Consider the following 19,104-nt stretch of genomic DNA (forward strand, 5'->3'; position numbering starts at 1 on the left):
GGGATCTTGGGCACGCACGCACACGTGCCTGGCATGAGTTTTAAGCCACCGGGTCCGGGACACGAACCACGGTCGACTACGTGGGAATCCAGCGACATAGCCATTATGCTAACTGCTGGTTCCCAATATAAAATAATTCTTAAAAAAATAAATAAATAAAAACTGACAAATGCCATAAACACACTTAGAAAATAAACTACAGGAAGAATTTGTAAACATATATAAAAAATAAAGGATGGGGAACTAGCAGATGGCAAACAGGTACATCGCTGGACTCCCATGTAGTCAGCCACAGTTCGAGTCCTGGACCCAATGACTTAAAACTCGCACTGGGTGTGTGTGCATGCACACCCAAGATCCCGAGAAGAGAGTGGAAAAGAAGGGATCACGGCATGGCCATCCCCCTGGGGAGGGTGATTTCTCGCTGTCTTTTTTTCTCTCTGTGTCTGGTAAGCACATGCACCCTATAGCAAAAATATCTCAATTTTTTTAAATCAAAAATAAAGTGGGCTGAGGACCAGCAGATGATGTGGTGGTTAAGGCACTGGACATTCCCACGGGGCCGACCATGGTTCGGGTCCCAGAACTGGTGGCTTGTTTCCTCTCTTTCCTTTTTCCTCTCTGTGTCTCTGGTCAAATTAAAATAAATGAATGAATAAATAAAATTAAATAAAGGGGGCCCGCAGGTGGTATGGCAATTAAGGTGCTGGATTCCCACATGGCTGACAGTGGTTCTATTCCCAGACCTGGTAGCTTGCTTTTTTTCATTTTCTCTCCCTCCCTCTCTCTCTCTCTCTCCCTCTCCTTCTCTTCCCCTCTCTCTCTGGTAAGTACACATGCCTTATATCAAATTAAAAATAATCATAAATAAAATTAATTCTTTTAAAAATAAAGGATGGGGAACCAGCAGTTAGCGTAATGGCTATGTCGCTGGACTCCCACGTAGTCGGCCGCAGTTCGTGTCCCGGACCCGGTGGCTTAAAACCCACGCCAGGCACGTGTGCGTGCGTGCCCAAGATCCAGAGAGGAGAATGGAGGAGAAGGGATTGTGGCATGGCCATCCCCTTTGGGGGGTGATTTCTCGCTTTCTGTCTCTCTGTCTCTCTCTGTCTGTCTGGTGAGCGCACACGCCCTATAGTAAAAAACCTCTCAAAAATAAAAATAAAAATAAAAATAAAGGATGAGTTTTCATATGTATGTGTATGTGCAGTGCATACACTCACAAACCTTTTTAAAAACATTTTTTTAAAGAATTGTTTTATTTGTTGTTATTTTTAAATTTGCTGTAGGGCACATATGGTCATCAAAGAGACAGAGGGAATGTGAGAAAGCAAACTGCCAGGTCTGGGAATTGAACAGTTGGACATATGGGAGTCCAGCATCTTAACCACCATGCCACTTGCCAGCCACAAACTTTTTTAAATTTAATTTTTTTGTATTGTTTTTACATTCAATCACTGTGTATCTTTACAGCACACAAAATGAATTTTCTCATTATAGGTACTCTGTATATTAGTTCCATCAAAGATACAAATTATCATCAACAGATAATTGTCCTTGTTTTAAAGAATTATTTTTATTTATAATTATTTTTTAGTTAGCTAAAGGGTTAGTTCACACACTAGAAAGAAAGCGAGAAAGGACTAGCAGATGGTGTAATGGTTAGGTTGTTCGACTCCCGTGTAGTGGACTGTGGTTCAAGTCCTGGACCTGGCAGCTTAAATTCACACTGGGTGTGTGTGCATGCATGCCCAAAATCCTGAGAGGAGAATGGAGAGAAAAGGACTGCGGCGTGGCCATACACCCTGGGGGGTGATTTCTCACTTTCTGTCTCTCTGTCTCTCTCTGTGTCTCTGGTGAGTACATGTGCCCTATAGCAAAATCTCTCAAAAAAAGAATAAAAATTAAAGAAAGAAAGAGGCAGAGAGAGAGAAAGGAAAGTGTAAAATCACACCACCCAGTCCAGGACTTGAACTGCAGTTGACCATATGGGAGTCCAGCACCTTAACCACCATGCCACCTGCTGGCTCTTGATCATTTTCTATTTCTGTTTCCTTTAAGGTTTTACTTCCTTTTTTCCCCTTGAGCCTCTTCCTCCACCTCCCCCCTACACACACACACACACACACACACACACACACACACACTCTCTTAAAGGAGAAAAAAACGTATATGTAGAGAAAATGGAAAATAAAAATTATTATGGATAGGGACCAGTAGGTGGCATAATGGATAGGGCCCTGGACACTCGCACATGGCTGACCACAGTTCGAGTCCCAGACCTGGTGGCTTGCTTTCTCACTTTCTCTCTCTCTTTCTACATACATAGTCAAAATAAGTGAATGAATGAATAAATAAAATTAAATAATTCTTTAAAACTTATTATGTGTGAATGCCAGTTAATAAATATACAAATGACAGAATTAGAAAATAATGATTTTGTAATCTTCAGTAAAACAGATTCAGACAAATATTATCAATAGAGAGCCAGCTCCGTGGTCTAGTGGATAAGGGAGTTGGATCCCACATGGCCATGCAGCTTGAGTCTCGATCCTGGTGGTTTAGGAAAACACTAAAATCCTGAGAGGATGGATAAATGGAGAAGGAATTGACCACACTCCATTGAGGGGTGCTTTTTCCTCTCCCGCTCTCTCTCTGGGGAGCATATTCACCTCTGACAAATTAAGGAAAAAACAATGATTACAAAATTAAAAAAAAAATCAGTGGATTCTAAAACTATTAAGTGACTATTGGAGAAAAAGTTATTTACATAGACTCAAAGTATCATAACATAACTTACTTATTATTTTAAAAGAAAAAAATACTCATTTATAATGAGAATCTAGCAGTCACTTTTACAAAGGAACCGAATTTAGCATTGTCAGCAGTGGAATAACCCAACTTGTGCCTGCCGATGTAACAGAATATGAAGTTTACAACTTTACTGGTGAGTATCATGGCCAAAAGTGGTTAACCAGAATCGAATTTGGGGGAAAGAATCTAAAAAAATAGATTGTGAGACAGTCTACAAAACCAACAACCTAAAGGCCACAGGTGGCATGGAGATTAAGACACTGCATCACACATGACCCACTTTGCAGTTTGTGTTCTAGACTCGGGAGCTTGAAAATCAAGCCAGGGGCATGTATGTATGTGTGCAAATTCCCAAGAGGAGAAGGGAGGAAAAGGGACTGTGACATGGCCTCCCTCTTAGGGGATGATTTCTCACTTTCCATCTCTCTCTCTCTGGTGAGTGCACGTGCCCTGTAGCAAAAAACTAAACAACAAAAGCAACCTAGAGGACTGGGGTGGGGTAGAGATGGAATGCTATGGATTAAAAGGTGCTAAAGGGAGAGGACCAGCAGTTAGAGTAATGGCTATGTCGATGAACTCCCATGTAGTCAACTGTGGTTCGAGTCCCGGACCCAGTGGCTTAAACTCATGCCAGACGCATGTGTGTGTGTGCCCAAGATCCTGAGAGGAGAATGGAGAAGGGATTGTGGTGTGTACAATCTCCCCAGGGGGGATGATTTCTCGCTTCCTGTCTCTCTGTTCTCTCTTTCTCTCTTTCTGGCAAGCGCATGTGCTCTATAGCAAAAACCTCTCAAAAACAAACAAACAAACAAACAAATAAAAAGGTGCTAAAGGGAAATTATTTCCATAAGCAACATATCCTGGAGCCAGTTAATCAGAGAACAACGTCTATAGTAATGGGGTATGAATAACTTCTGGGTTTGCCAGCACATAAAATTTTTCTTAGCTGAATGCAATGTTTAGAATGTTTTCCATCGGAATCATTCTTTGGAAAACAAATTATGATCTTATATTGTAAGTAAAATACAACTAGTAATATATTGTATACTGCATAAATAGAAAAGTTTAAAAGATCTTAAAAGATCACTCCAAATAAAACTATAGTATAGTAGACAATAAAAATATCACAGACATATTTGTATCTACAAATATAGACTGGGCCTCATTATTCTGCAATTTCTCTATGTATTCTCAAGGTATGAATTTAATTAGCTTTGGTTTCTTGAATGTTAGTGGTCTTGGCCTACATATGGGTCAAAATGAGGGCTAACGCTTTGAGTAGAATTCTTATCTTTTTTATTTTTTATTTATTTATTTTTTGCCAGAAAGACAAAAATAGGGAAAATGGGAAATCACCCCCATCCCACCCGCTGCCCAGGGGGGATGGCCACACTACAACCCCTTCTCCCTCATTCTTGGGATTTGGGGCATGTAAGCAAACACGCCTGGTGTGCCTTTCAGTTGGCTGGGTCTAGACTCAAACCACAGAGTCAGCCATGTGGGATTCTGCACCCAACCACCACTCTACCTGCTGAGCTCATGTTTAATTGTACATGTAGTAGACTCAGGAGAGTAAATGATGTCTAGGGGCTGTGAATCATGTTTACTCTCTCTCCTAAAAGTGATGCCAGACGAAGTTAGATTTTGGAGTAATAGAAGTGGGGGGAGAAGAGGCCTAAATTCTGTGAGAAGAAAGGATTGTGGCATGATCATCCCATCCCCCCTGGAAGATGCTTTCTCAGTTCTTGTCTGTCAGGAGTGAGTACACTCGCCCTATAGTAAACTAACAAAAAATTTTTTTCTGCTATAACTCTCCAGTTAAAAAAATTTTTTTAGAGGTTTTTGCTATAGGGCGTGTATGCTTGCCAGAAAGACAGAGAGACAGAGAGATAGAAAGCGAGAAATCAGCCCCCAGGGGGGATGGCCATGCCGCAATCCCTTCTCCTCCATTCTCCTCTTGGGATCTTGGGCATGCACGCACGCACACACACCTGGCGTGAGTTTAAGCCACCGGGTCCAGGACTTGAACTACGGTCGGCTACATGGCAGTTCAGTGACATAGCCATTACGCCAACTGCTGGTCCCTCCAGTTAAAATGTATTATTTTAAAATATATTCTGTATTTCTTCCCAGCAATATCAATTAATTATGATATATATCTCCATGTTGGCTTTGATATAAATTTTTCCAAGCAATATTTAAATACTAAATGGCAAGCACTAAGCTGTAAAGAAAATAATCCTTGGATAATGGTTTCAAGCTTCAGGACAATTTAGTGAAATTTTAGTGTTGCAAAGGATTTTAAAAATCACTTAGTTTAATTTACTCATTTGTTTTTAAATTATTTAATTTTATTATTTTTTTAGTTTGCTATATATAGGGCCCCATCAGATAGTGTGTAAAGCTAAATTCATGTGACATCATTTAGGTGAACCTGATTTGTTTGATCCTTAGTAGATTAGAATTCCTACTTGTGGGAATATAATGGGGATTGATGCAATTTTTTTTTTTTTAAGAATTATTCATTTATCGGGAACCAGCTGATAGCGTAATGGCTGTGTCGCTGGACTCCCACGTAGTCGACCATGGTTTGCGTCCCGGACCCGGTGGCTTAAAACTCATGCCGGGCGCGTGTGCGTGAGTGCCCAAGATCCCGAGAGGAGAATGGAGAAGACGGGATTGTGGTATGGCCATCCCCCCTGGGGGGTGATTTCTCGCTTTCTGTCTCTCTGTCTCTCTCTGTATGTCTGGCAAGTGTACGTGCCCTGTCGCAAAATCCTCTCAAAAAAAAAAAAAAGCCTGAAACCTACTACTCCAAATGACACTCAAAAATTACTGAAACAAGAACAAAACATTTACTTTTGGGGCAAGTAAATGGCTTGGAGAATAAGGCACTTCACTCTTACTTGACCAACTGTTGAAAATCACACCGGCCATGTGCGCCTATGTGCCCCAAATCCCAGGAAACAGAGAAGGGATTGTGGTATTGCTATCCCTGGGAGTGAGGGTGTTATTTTCTCTCTCTCCAAGAGCACAAATCCTATGGCAAAAACCTAAAACAAACATACGCATATACACATACACACATTAGCTTTATAAAATTATACTAAATTCAACCCTGGATGTTAAACATTGTTTCAAAAACACTGGAGGGAACCAGCAGTTAGCGTAATGGCTATGTCGCTGGACTCCCACGTAGTCAACTGCAGTTCGTGCCCCGGACCCGGTGGCTTAAAACTCACGCCGGGCGCGTGTGCGTGAGTGCCCAAGATCCCGAGAGGAGAATGGAGGAGAAGGGATTGCGGCGTGACCATCCCCCCCTGGGGGGTGATTTCTCGCTTTCTGTCTCTATGTCTCTCTCTGTCTGTCTGGCGAGCGCCCGTGCCCTATAGCGAAAAACCTCTCAAAAACAAAAAGCAAAAACACTGGGAAAAGTGACAAATAATCAGAGACTTTCACCGAGACTTCCTCTCTCTCTTTTTTTTGAGAGATTTTTGCTATAGGGTGTATGTGCTTCTGGCGGGAGAGAAAGAGACAGAAAATGAGAAATCACCCTCCACGGGGAATGACCATGCTATAATCCTTTCTCCTCCACTCTCCTCTTGGGACTTTGGGCACGCATGCACAAGCACCCACCCAGCATGAGTTTCAAGCTGCCAGGTTTGAGACTCAAACCTCGGTCAAGTACATGAGAGTCCAGCAATGCAACCATTATGACATCTGCTGGTCCCCACCAATGAAAATCTTAACAAGCAAGACTGAGAACCAGGACAGTAATCTAAAGAGCTGGAATAGGAGGACATATGATTGGAGTTCAAAAACTGCTGCAAGGAACTGATGGGACAAATATGCACTTACTCATCAAATCCTGTAGTTAGGATTAGAAAGCATGCTGTAGATTTTTTTGAGCAGATTGACATAGGCAATGGAGCAGACCATGTGTATATCTGAGGAAAGTGTTCTAGGCAGAGGGAACAGCCTAAGACTCAGTGTCTGGAAATCTCACCTCTTTCTCTGAAGTCAGGATCCCTAGCAAGCATCCTCCTCAGCGCTGGCCCTTGGCAGTGCCACACAGGCATGGACAGGCACAGGTGCCAGAGAGAGGAAACTGTGACATGTATTTTGGGCAGGGCTTGAGGTTTGGGCACCTTTTCTAAAAGCACCCTGCTGCACTTCTTAATCGGGAGGCTGGTGTGCAGCCAGGAGGGCTGGGCTGAGCTGGTCGTGATGCAGACGCTACTCAAATGCCCTAGGGTTGTCCTGGCTCTCATCCTGGTACTGGAATCTTCAGTTCAAGAAAATTATATGCAGAGCCAGGTTCCTGTGGGGATACTTCAATCCTGACAGCAATTCTGCACACTGCACTGATGGAAAGGGATCATTGTTCTATGTCCTGATCCAGCTGAATCCAGAAGATCCTCCCACCAAGGGCTGATTCCGAAAATGTCACTGGTCCATGATCCAGACTGGCTGAGATGGGGTGTGTGTGGGAGGATTACGGTGTCAAGACTGAATTTTTTTCAAACAAGGTTACCACATGTCTTTTACAGAAGGTGGAGTGGAGTTCATATTTGCACACATACACACACAAACAGCATTTGTGTGAGCCAGCTAGTGGCATGGTGGTGAAGGTGACTAGATCTCACATGGCTGACTGGTTCAAGTCCTAGACCGGATGGCTCAAAAAACACTCAGATGCCATACATGCATGCCCTAAATCCAGAGAGGAGAAGAAAGGAAAAGAAGGTAATTCATCCTGGGAGATGCTTTATCTCTCTCTGTCTGTCTCAGATAAGTGCATGTGCACTACAGCAAACTAAAACAAACAAAAAACAGCATTTGTGTGTTCAACGACTTACTGAGGATGTGTTACACAGAAGCCTGGATATTATATAGCATCATACATTCATTCAGCAAAGATTTACTGAGTATAAACTATGTGCCAAGCACAATTTCAGGTATTGAAAAATTACCAGTAAACAATATCGACTAAAAAGAAAAAGTCCCCAGCCTCATGGACTTTACTTGCATGCAAAAATAAATCAGACTCTGCTACTAATTAGGTCAGACTATAATAGATAAGGTAAGAACTGAAAAAAAATTTTAAAATTTTATTATAGGATGTGTGCACTTATTGGAGAGAGAGAGAATGAAAAAGCACTCCCCTTTCCTCCAGGGGGGATGTCTACACTGCAAATCCTTCTTTTTTATTCTCCTCTTGGAATTTTGGGTGTTCACTCACATGTGCCTGGTGTTTCTCAAACCACTAGGTCCAGGACTCAAACTACTTAGTCAGCCATGTGGGATCTAGCCACTTTAACCACCATGCCACTGGCTGGCCTGAAAAAAAAAAAAAAAAAAAGAAACCTAATGCTAAATATACAAATTTGCAATATACAAATAAAGAGCTACATAAAAAAAAATACAGAAACAAAACAAAGTACCATGACAAACTCATGTTTTAAAATTCTGAAATCATGAGGGAGAGATTTTTAGTGGTCAGGATCAGGAAAGACTTCATAGAAGATGAGGACTCAACTGAGATCAGCCTACATCATAGTCTAAACTAAGGAATATTTGATACATAACTATTTTTAGTTAAGTTCATTATATTAAAAAAATTTAAAAAGTAAATAAAAAGGTGAGTTTAAAATTTAAAGGGCATAACATGTGTCATGGATATGAAAGATTTTCAACATGGAAAACAAAACAGCTCCAGAATAAAAGGTCAAATAAACCCAAGTTTGCTTGTCTTCCTTGTTTTCAAAAATTATTAGTTCTGATTTTAGCCATAATGACTTTTTTTTTTGTTAAAAACATACTTCAAATTTTGAAGTGGAATAAAGTTTTTAAAAAAATTTCCTACCTATATTTGTTTTGTTAAAAACTTCAAAGTAGTAGGATGACATTTAAAAAGTCATTTAGGCTTGTATTTTTATAAGCATTTGGGGCAATAAACTAAATAAACAAAATAAGCTAAATAAGCTTTTCTGCTAAGTTATGGTTGAGGGTCTTCACATTTACACATAATAAAATCTGTGTTAACAAAATTTCCTTTCACTTGCTTAGACTCTGAGCAGTTTACTCTCTGTAAATATCTGAAATATCATAGGTGAAAACAGCAGCTAAATCTCTTGCAATAAATTCTAATGAACTGCATTTTTTTAAACTTTACATTACTTCTAATAAGTGAGAAAGAAGAAATGGCTCCTAAATCAGTCAGCTTCTTTACTCACTTTATGAGAATGAATTAAACAGATAAAATGCACAGGGATACTCATAATCACACACTATTGAAGCCTGAGTCCTATAACTGTACTTACTTCAAATATTTAGATTAAGATTCATCTGCAGGATCTATTTCACTCTCAATGCCCTGTTATTCTCATTTTTTTGGGTTAGTCTTTCAAGTGTCCCACTGATCAAGCTATCTTACAAGAAGGACCACCTATGTTGAAGTTCTTTAATTCTATAGAAACATTTTTCTTTCTTAAATGTTGCTCAAATGAATGTTTCAACTCTGAAGGAGGAAAGCCCAAGCCAGGGATAGTCACTGTGCCACAGGTGAAAATTTTATATCTGTCTTTTTTCTAAGCGATTCTAACAGGCTCTATCAAGAAACCAAAAGAAAAAGAAATAAACATAGATAATTGAGCTGAGTACTTGAAACTATTTAAATGTACTATCTATGTTCTAGATTTAATGACATTTGCTTACCTTTATTTAGTTTGGTCTAGAATATCGTCCAGTTGGTCTCAAGAGGGTCCATCTTTTTTTCTTCTAACAATCTATAATTTATTTCTATAAAAGTAAAATACCCACATGGAAACATTCTTCAGAAATCTAAAGAAAATAGTGAGAAAATGAATTTTAGAGATCAAATGCAATTATCCCTAAACATTTATACTGGCTGATCATCTAGTAATTTGACATTTGCCTCATGAATTTTGCAATTTTGACTTTTTAAAATTTATTTTCATTTGTTCTAAACTCTGCATTATGTTAATTTCTTATCTAAGTTATGTAAATTACAAGGATCTGATTCAAACAGAAGAAAACGTTTTGCAAAAATTATTTTCCTTGGTGAGAAAATTTTGGTCAGGGCCTTGGCTTGTATTAGTGGTTGACAAAAGCATAATGAAAGATTCCTTTATAGGAGATAGTTTTTCTTTTTCATTCTGCTTTCTCCACAACTATTACTTAGCTGTGATATTCAAATTCGTTTCTTCTTTTCCCTCTGATACTGGTTATACAAAATATCCTTCCCTACATTATTTTCCAGGTCAAGCATTAATCCCTTCCTTTTTTGCATTTTAGAGAACTTTCTGAAGTGGTGCAATAATTTCATTGATAGTTCCAGTCTTTAGTCCTTTTACCAAAAACAAACTTTAACAAATATTTGTTGAAGGCTACTAAGTGCTACTGTATTGTGAAAAAAGTAAAGGGTAGTATAAATAGTTTAACTCTTTTTACAGCTGTAACAACGGTCCAGGGTTACAGCAGGGTCAGCAACACACATAAGAACACAGGCAGGCACCACAATGTCACCTGCAGTTAGAGAGACCAACTGATTTACAGGTAAATATCCAAGAGCAGCTTTTAATTCAATGGCACAGCCAGCAATTTTGAGTTTTTAATTGAAAGTCTTTTACTTATCAGTTTATGTATCTAGTGAAGTGTGAGTAGCCAGGAATATTTTTTAGCCAGTAACTACCACTTGAGACTAGCGTGAGAAAATGCAAGAAGATCCAGTGGCAGGTGAATTTGTTTCTATCAGCTGCTCTTCACCTTGGCTTTCAATTACATGCAGATCCTCTGGTCAGTATAAATGTAGACAATTTTTACAAAAACAAAGCGATAATATTGGATGTGGGCAAATCTCACCTTGAGTGCGATTTGTTATCACTATAATAGAAAATAAATACTATTACTGCCTCTCACTCAGGGCTGATATGTGATTTCATTCAGTGATAAACACTGAGAAATTGTAACTTAGCATTTACTGTCATGAGTCTAGATAGGTTCCGGTTCATGCATCCTTTTCCTGTTACATGAGCTTTAAGCTTCTGACTTCCCTTTACACCATAGATTTCAGTTTCTTGATTTCACATCCACTCTAGCCTGGACTTTTGAAAACAAGAATTCATTTATATATTCAGATCAGTTTATTGACAGCAGGTCTTAAACTACGGAAGAGTCTATAACCTCTGATTACATTACAGAATCACTTTGATAGTGCCAAAAGGTACTTCACTTGAAATGTATTCCTTTTAAGATGAATATGTTGGCATACAAAACTTCTAATCAGTTACATATACGTAAAATCAAATTCTCCAATTAATTAATACATGTAAGATTATTTTTTAAGAGATCCACAAAATCTCTTTTATAAGCTCATGCATGTAATTAAATCTGTTGGCTTTTAACAGGTAAGTTATATTTCAAACTTTCACTTAAAAAATGAGAAGGAAAAAGACCATATTTTATTTAATCTATTTATTTTTAAGTATTATTTACTTAATGTATTATTTTTATTATTATTCAATTTGACCAGAGAGAGAGAGAGACAGAAAGAGAGAGAAAGTGAGTGGGAAAGCAAGCCACCAGGTCCAGGACTCAAAGCTATGTCGACCATGTGGGAGACCAGTATCTTAACCACCTTGCCACCTGGTGACCACCAAGACCCTGTGTTAACCAAAGAAAACAGATTTTTATAAAATAACTCCAAGAGTCTTCAGTTTAACATTCATGTTTTTAAATTTACTGTCAAGAAATATGGGAAAAATTCTTTAAAAAAATATTGTTTTTTTTATATTACATATGACGTTACATTAAATGAAACCACAACTATGAGATTCTTTCCATGATAATTAGTAATAACTACATATTAACAATACATTGACATTTTTATTCTAATAGTTATTTTAAGCAATAAAGACTATAAGCTTGATCATTAGATTTGACTGTGAGAAAGTACTTGAATTTTTAGTTTAATCAAAAGTTCCTTTTATTTGATTATTTTAATCTTTATTTTTTTCTTGTTCATACATCATCTCTGTGCATGGCTGTAATGTGTTTATTTCTATTAACTGCTGCACCCAGAAAATAATTCAGCTCATATTAGCAGAACACTGTCAGAAATAACGAAGAACAGGAAATGTATCCCTTATTGCAACAAAAAAAATGCTGTTTAATTTAAAAAGTAATAGTCACTCTTTACCTGTTTAAAGGTTTAAAATGTTAAAACATTTGGTTATCTCAATGCAATATGACCCCCACCCCCCAGTTGGTAATGAAATAATTTAGGGAGTTGTAACACTCAATGAAAGAGGATCTTTTACAAGAAGAGTAATAGGAATGAGCTGTCCTTTGACTGAAACAACATTATTTAGAGCCACTAAAAACTTTACTGGTGGTCAGCCCTGAGTCAACATTACAGTTAATCTCAGCTACCCTAACCCCCAAAGAAAAAAGAAAAGCCAGTGAATTCAGGACTCAGGTTTCATTTCAAGATCTTTTCATATTTAAATTTCAAAAATTAGTTTGAATTGTTGTTTTCATCACAGAAGACCAATATCTGGCTTTTTCTTTTATCTGCAGATAAAGGGACATCTTCTTACATAATACTGTTTATTTTGATTAAAGTGAAATATGTACTTATAACATGTACTCAAATAGACATGGTAGAAAAATTCAACCAAAAGGATTTCTGATAAGCTTCATATTTTGTAGATAAATTTAACGCTTAATATTTTCAAACTGTGTGACCAATATTCCTTCTATCAGTTTTAAAACTGATTCTTGTGTTTCATTAATGTTGTTAGATATTTTGTGTATATTAGATAGATATAACAGATTTAAAAAATAAAAACAAAAATAAAACAAATTTGTATTATTTAAATTCTTATGTTGATGAACTAATAGCATTCTAATTCCAGTTCAATTTGTATTGTTACTCTTTTCTCTCCTGCTTTAAAAATATCATGTTGAAAACTTTTGGTGGTTAAGAAAAAACTTTAAAATAGTGCTTACCTTGCTTGTTTTAACCTGCAACCTCAGAATTTGAACACTAGTTTTATCTTGCTTTGCTCCCTCACAAATCTCCACAAAGGGTTTCTCTGCAGGAATATGTGTATGTATTTGCGTGTCCAATTGCACACACTGACTGCATTCCACACCTGACAAACTACTCTCAACTGAAGATTCACTATTGTTGATGGAACAGAAAAATGTTACTTTTAACCCCATTGTCTCACTCACTGGCTTAAAACTCTCCTTTTTTTGGGTTGTTGTTTTATTCATATTTAAAACAAAATTCAATTTAATTTGTTTTTAAAAATCAAAATATTGGCTCTGGATTAAAATAAAAGTTAAGTATCTGCTATGGCTGCCAGAGATAAGCTCCTACTTCTACACTATAATTTTGGATTTTTTAGTTTATTTTCTATTTTTTGTTTTATGGATGACTATCAGTTTTTAAAGCACTGTTTTATTTATTTAAAAATATTTTATTGAACTACAATTAATAATTAATGAATTAATTTTAATGTGACCAGAAAGGGACAGAGTGGGAAAGAGAGAGAAAAAGTGAGAAAGCAAACTGCTAGGTCCAGGACTCAAGCTGCGGTTGGCTGTGTGGGAGTCAAGAGCCTTCAACCACCACACCACCTGCCAGTTTCTATTTTATTCATCATTATTATTATTTTTTAGTTTGGCCAGAGAGAGAGACAGAAAGAGAGGTAAAGTGAGAAAGCAAGCCACCAGGTCCAAGACTCGAACTGTAGTCGCCATGTGGCAGTCCAGCACGTCTTACCATGCCAACTGCTGGCCCCATTGAATATCACTTAAAATGAAAAACGAAGATGTCATTTGAATCTTGGTAGCAAAGAAATTACCATAAGAGATATGGTAGTGAAGTTAAGGAACAAAATCTAGGCAATTTTCAACAAACGAAAACAAAAGATGGTGACACCATTGTGTACTTAATTTTTCCATAACAAAATGTTAACATTATGACCAAAGAAAATCTATTTCTGATGTAACAAAACTAACATTTTTTCCCTTGTTTTTTTTTTTTATCACTTGTTACTTTGTTAGTGTCTTTTTGATGAATTTGGTTTTTTAATGGCTTGATGAGAGTTAGACTGCTTATAAAAACAAAGAGCATACAGATAAGGTATAATGTAAAGTAGCCAATAGTAATGATGTTTCCTACATGTCTAGATGAAATTGTACACATTGTGAATCTTTACATAGTTTACAGAGTACCATTTAGTTACTTTTAAATTGTTCTCCACCTCTTAGAAAGTGCTAGGAACAAATTTTAGATTACAAATAAAATATGAAGTATACCCTATAAAGAAAAATAGTTTTAAAAAATGGAAAGATTGCTTCAATGATTGACATAAGACCTCTCCAAAACAAAATTATTGGAAATCATTGAACAGGTTTAATTATTGATAGTAACTTAAACCTCAGTTTAAGTAAAAGTGTGTCTTTAAGCAGATATTAGTATGACCAATTTAAAAATAATGGGTCAAGTCAGTAGTGAAAAAGCAACACAAAGTACTACAGCGAGTTTTACATTTTTAATCAACGTTCTATTTGAAAAGGTATCTCAAGAGAAGTGTGTTAGACATGAGTTTTTTTAGGACACAGTTTTATAGTGTCAATTTTGATAACATTTTCAAGTTAGGTTTTGTTTTTCTGTTGTATCTTATGTTCTCAGATGCTTTATGATCTCCAGCTAAGATGTTTTGAAATAAAAACAAAACTCCACCTAGCCTGCTGCTTCCCTCTTTAAAACTGGGAACATCATGGTAGAGAGAAGCTCAGGATCAAAATGTAAACTGAATTCAAGAAGGAATCAATTTTAATGAGTCCAAGTAGAAATGGTAATGATCAGCCATTATTCTTACAAGGAATTTAAAAAATATTCCACCTTATTAAATTTAAAAATTAATTTTACTTTTATAGACATCATGAGGAATTCATCAGGTCACCTCAAAGGTCACCTAGGAGCTAATTTGTATTTAAATGTCATTAAACCTGTGGTTTCATTAAGAGAACTTGAAGTCCTAAGTTTTTTTGAAATGAGATTGTTATAGAAATAGTCAGGGAAATAAAGGATCTAAATGTCAAAACGGTAACCTGAGATGTGTCTTTAAATGTGCATGTTTGAAAAATGCTGAAAGGTAGCAATAACCTCAGCATGGGCTTTGCCTTCATATTATTTCAGTGGGGCAAGTAGGTTCTTACTCTTTCCAGTGGGATTTCATGCTTGGATTAGTGTCCCAATTTTACTCCATTAGTTAATACATTGTCTCTCTACCCCCTTCCTTCCACTCTTAGCAAGGAAACCTGCAGGAGGAATGAGTTGCAACCAAGAAACAAGTTTAAATACCCAACTTTTCCCATCCTCCCAGACCCCTCCCCCACAAGCAACTGCCTACCTTCTTTGTTTTCTGTGGCTGGTCTGCAAATACATATGTACACACCAATGAGCAAAGAGCCTTTTCAATAAAGGTCTCATCCTCCCCCACTGCTAGAAGAATGAATATTTTCAAGTTTTCACCCAAGTGAAGCATTATAATACAGGATATAAATGCAATAAAAGGATCCTGCTTATCTACTACTTTACAACTATGTATATAAAGTTTATCAGATAAATAAAAATCCCTATCCTTGATTTAGGAGTGCAAAATTAAGTTAATTTCTTTCAACCAGAACAGAGGTTTTTAAAGAAAAACACTGATTGCATGAATACTTGATTTGAAAAAACATTTGAAAATGTCCCAGGTTTTAGAGTTTTGGCTTGTCTAGGATAATCTTGAAAAAATTTTTTTACCATTGCATTTTTCTTTACTTAAAAAATATTTAATATTTTTCTACCCTATCATTTTCAAAATATAATAGATCTGTAATATATAAATCCCAGCCTAGGATTATTTTACAGATAACCAGATCTTCACATTTTAAATCTCTTAGGTGTTAAAGAATTCTTAATTATTAACTCTGTAATCTAGCATTACACTAAAATTTATTCTGTAAACTTTAATGAACTTGCTGAACTTAAACATTTAGGTAGCTACTGTGATATTTCTGAGGAATAATTTAATATGGAAACTTCACAAAACTACTATATATTTCCCATATTACTGAAATATTCTTGAAGTATACAAAATGTAAATAGACAAATATGTGCAAAGATTATTTCTTTTTCCAAACTGTTTTTACTAATCGTCTCAGTTTTTTAAAGTATGTTTTAAAAAGCTGTTCAAGCAACTGTTTAAGTATTGTGGTACATGGGAACTTACGTCACTTCCATTAGATTTTAGAGACTAGAACGAAATTGTACAAAACTAAGATAGTTTTTCCAAAAGAACTTAAAGAGGATGCTGCAACATCAGTATAGTTAAAAGTGAACAGTACAGAGAAAATCTTTGAACTCATTGTTTTAAGCCAATTCTCTAAAAAGTTTTAAATAGTTACTGAGGAATTGTTTGACTGCTTTTAACCAATTATTGTCTGTTTTTAACCAAGTCGAATATTTTGTCAAGACTTTAAAAATGAGCAATTAAAATATCTGTGAGCAAATAATCAAGTTGTATACCTGATACATTACTTTTTCTTCAGATAATGGAAGATTGGGAAAATTTGTTAGGAAATTCGGTATACCACGCAAACTAATACTTCCTTCTTTTCTGTCATGGTCAGAGTTCTGACATTTATTTTCGAGAAGACCTATAACAATTTATTTACATAATTACATACCCACCAGAGACATCAGTAGAGTACATCATTGTGCCTATGTGCCTTTTCAGGTAATCAAAATAAATATGATTATTTCGTTTGTTTTGTGCTTCTGTAAGGCAAATTCATATTTAACTTTTCTCACCGTCTCCACCAAACGTCAGTAAAATTAGAACATTTCAGCTACAGAAATCGTTAATCCTTCGGGGTCGGTCTCAGCTTCATTGGTCTTAAGGCAGCGTCAACGAAAATGTGATCTCGGCATACTTGATTTTACCCGGAATTTTTCGTTTGCTTTTTTTGGTAAGGGTTGTTTGGTTTTGCTTAAAACAACCCCGCAGACCACAAAGGGGGTCAGAAAGGGAGGGGGCAGAACGAGTCGATTTCTCTAGAAGCCCAGGAAAGTTCAGGAATCTGGAAACAGATTTTTGTTGCGGTTATTTGAAATAAAAAAGATAAATAAATTTTAAGATGTTACAACCGGGCAGGGAAACGAAAACGTGACTCCAGCTGCCGAGCATGGCGCAAACCCAGGACCTCCAGGCGCTGGACGTTGGGGGAAGGGAGAGGACTTTGCGGGCACCACGCGGTCAGCCCGAGGGGCGGGCTCCCTACCCAGACCTGTTTCCTACCGCTCCTAACAATTACCGTGCTCTTTCGTTCTTGGGGTTGGGGCTGGGGGCGAGCAGTTAAAGGGCAGAAAAAATGAGAGCAACCCCACCCCTCAACCACACCAGAACCAACGAGGGAGCAAAGGGTTATTTTCGCGCCACAAAAGATGGAAATCCAGGGGCAGCTCGGGGGCCAATGAATGGAAACCAGCAAACGGCTCAGGCGGCGGCAGGCGACGGTGATAGGCTCCCTCCGTCCACCAATCCGGCGAGAGGAGAAGCCCCCTCCCAGCCAGGGGCGGTGTCTCTCTCGACGCCGGTTGCTCAACTTGGTCTCCGCGAGTCAGCCCCGTGGAGCGCGGGAGCCCCGCCCCGGGGCCGCTTTTGCGCGCGGGTCTCGGCGTCCGCCCCGCCCGGGTAGGGTCGCGGGCTGCTTGTTTTTTAGCTGTGGCCACCAAAATTCCCAGGGCGAGAAAGCCCCACGTACACACGAAACTGAGGCCGAAGGCACAAGCTCTCGGGTGCGTCTCCGCGGCTCCAGGCGAGCGCCCGGGAGGCAGACCTCAGGTGGGGTGCTGCCGCAGGGAACGACCCAGGCTCCGCTCAGCTCACGTCTAACCCGGCTCCGCGCCGAGCAGGGACACCACCGAGGGCAGACCAGAAGCCCGCTGTGGTGCTGCAGGGCCAGGGGCTGGGAGGTGCAGTGGTCAGGGCCCTCCAAAGGCGAGCCAACGAAAGACCTTCCCCAGTGTGAGCTGCAAGGATCCCGCCCTCTTTCTCAGGGCAGAGCTAGAGGAAAAGGAAACAACCTCATCTTCTCATCTCCTGGGGCACCATTTTTATTTTAAAACAAAAATAAATAAAGACAGATTTCCAGAGAGAGGACAGACCCAGGTTACCACTTACCACGAATCTGGCTCAAACAGATCAGAGTACAGGAGAGCTGTTTTAAGGAGCAAGAGCGTGTTAGAATACCATCAAGGAGGCCCAGGCAACCCGCCGGGCATTGTGTGCCCACCCGCGTGATGGGCTTCGGCTCTCAGCTGGTCTCAGGCAGTAGGGAGTAAGGAGAAGGTAGTAACAAAAGTGTCCTTTTTCCCCTCCTCTGCCTGTTCAGCCTTCGCCTTTACTTGTGAGCACAGCAACAGTAACAGATACTCTCAACAGTTTTGCTCCTTTAATATTACACTGACCCATAAGAAGTATTTTTATTGTCCTCCGGTCAGCAGATAAGGAGGAGGTGCAGCTGTCCAAAGAGTAAACACACTGTCTTTGGGAAAAAGAAGCCACCTCCAAGAGCGTATGCGATGGGTGGGAATCCTTTCTTCGTGGAATTAACCATTAGGACAGTTCTACCACTGCTTCAGGAAGAAACTGGAGTAGCCCACGTGGTTAATTGGTGTGAGATTCATTAAGACTGGAAGTTACATTGATAGTACATTAGTTTTTGAAAATTCCACCAAATATATTTTCACTCTTATAGTGCTGGTGAAAAAAAAAAGAAAAAAAAACCGAAAATTGCCTGTGTTCGTTTTACTCAGCCATTGAATATATATACTCATCCCTTGAATGCTTGGAAGCTTGGAAGTGGAGTGGACTGTATCCACCTCCCATTTTTGATGTCTGAGCTTATATTACTTTGTGTTTTTAAGGTCCTAGATGGAGTATCCAATTTGTTACAATAATACACAGATTAAGTTCACACAGTCCCAGGAACATATTTCATCAAAATAGCACACACTTGTTGTAAATTCCAGCTGTTAATTTGTTTGAGAGTGACAGACAAGTATAGGCTAGTATTTATGAAAAATAAACAATTCATCACAAGCTTTAAAAGTGGCTCTTTTTTGTTTTTTTTAGGTCTCAGTTTTAATTTTAATTAGAGCAAATACAGTCAACAATCCAGAATCTACCTTTGGGGGGAAAA

General features: G+C 38.3%; 1 long non-coding RNA gene across 2 annotated transcripts in view; it reads right to left on the reverse strand.

The window, feature by feature from the left end:
* The window catches only part of LOC102468412 (uncharacterized), a 26,519-nt gene extending 9,125 nt beyond the window's left edge, over positions 1 to 17,394 (reverse strand). The window contains exons 1-3 of one of the 2 annotated variants that reach the window (XR_334276.2): positions 17,215 to 17,394; positions 16,712 to 16,980; positions 9,532 to 9,657 (exon numbers count right to left, since the gene is read on the reverse strand). This is a non-coding gene — a long non-coding RNA (uncharacterized LOC102468412). The other variant, XR_334275.2, reaches the window with a different exon arrangement.
* Between the last annotated feature and the right edge of the window lie 1,710 nt (positions 17,395 to 19,104).

Source organism: Tupaia chinensis, unplaced genomic scaffold (assembly GCF_000334495.1).
Source record: "Tupaia chinensis unplaced genomic scaffold, TupChi_1.0 Scaffold000184_1, whole genome shotgun sequence".
Lineage (NCBI taxonomy): Eukaryota > Metazoa > Chordata > Mammalia > Scandentia > Tupaiidae > Tupaia > Tupaia belangeri.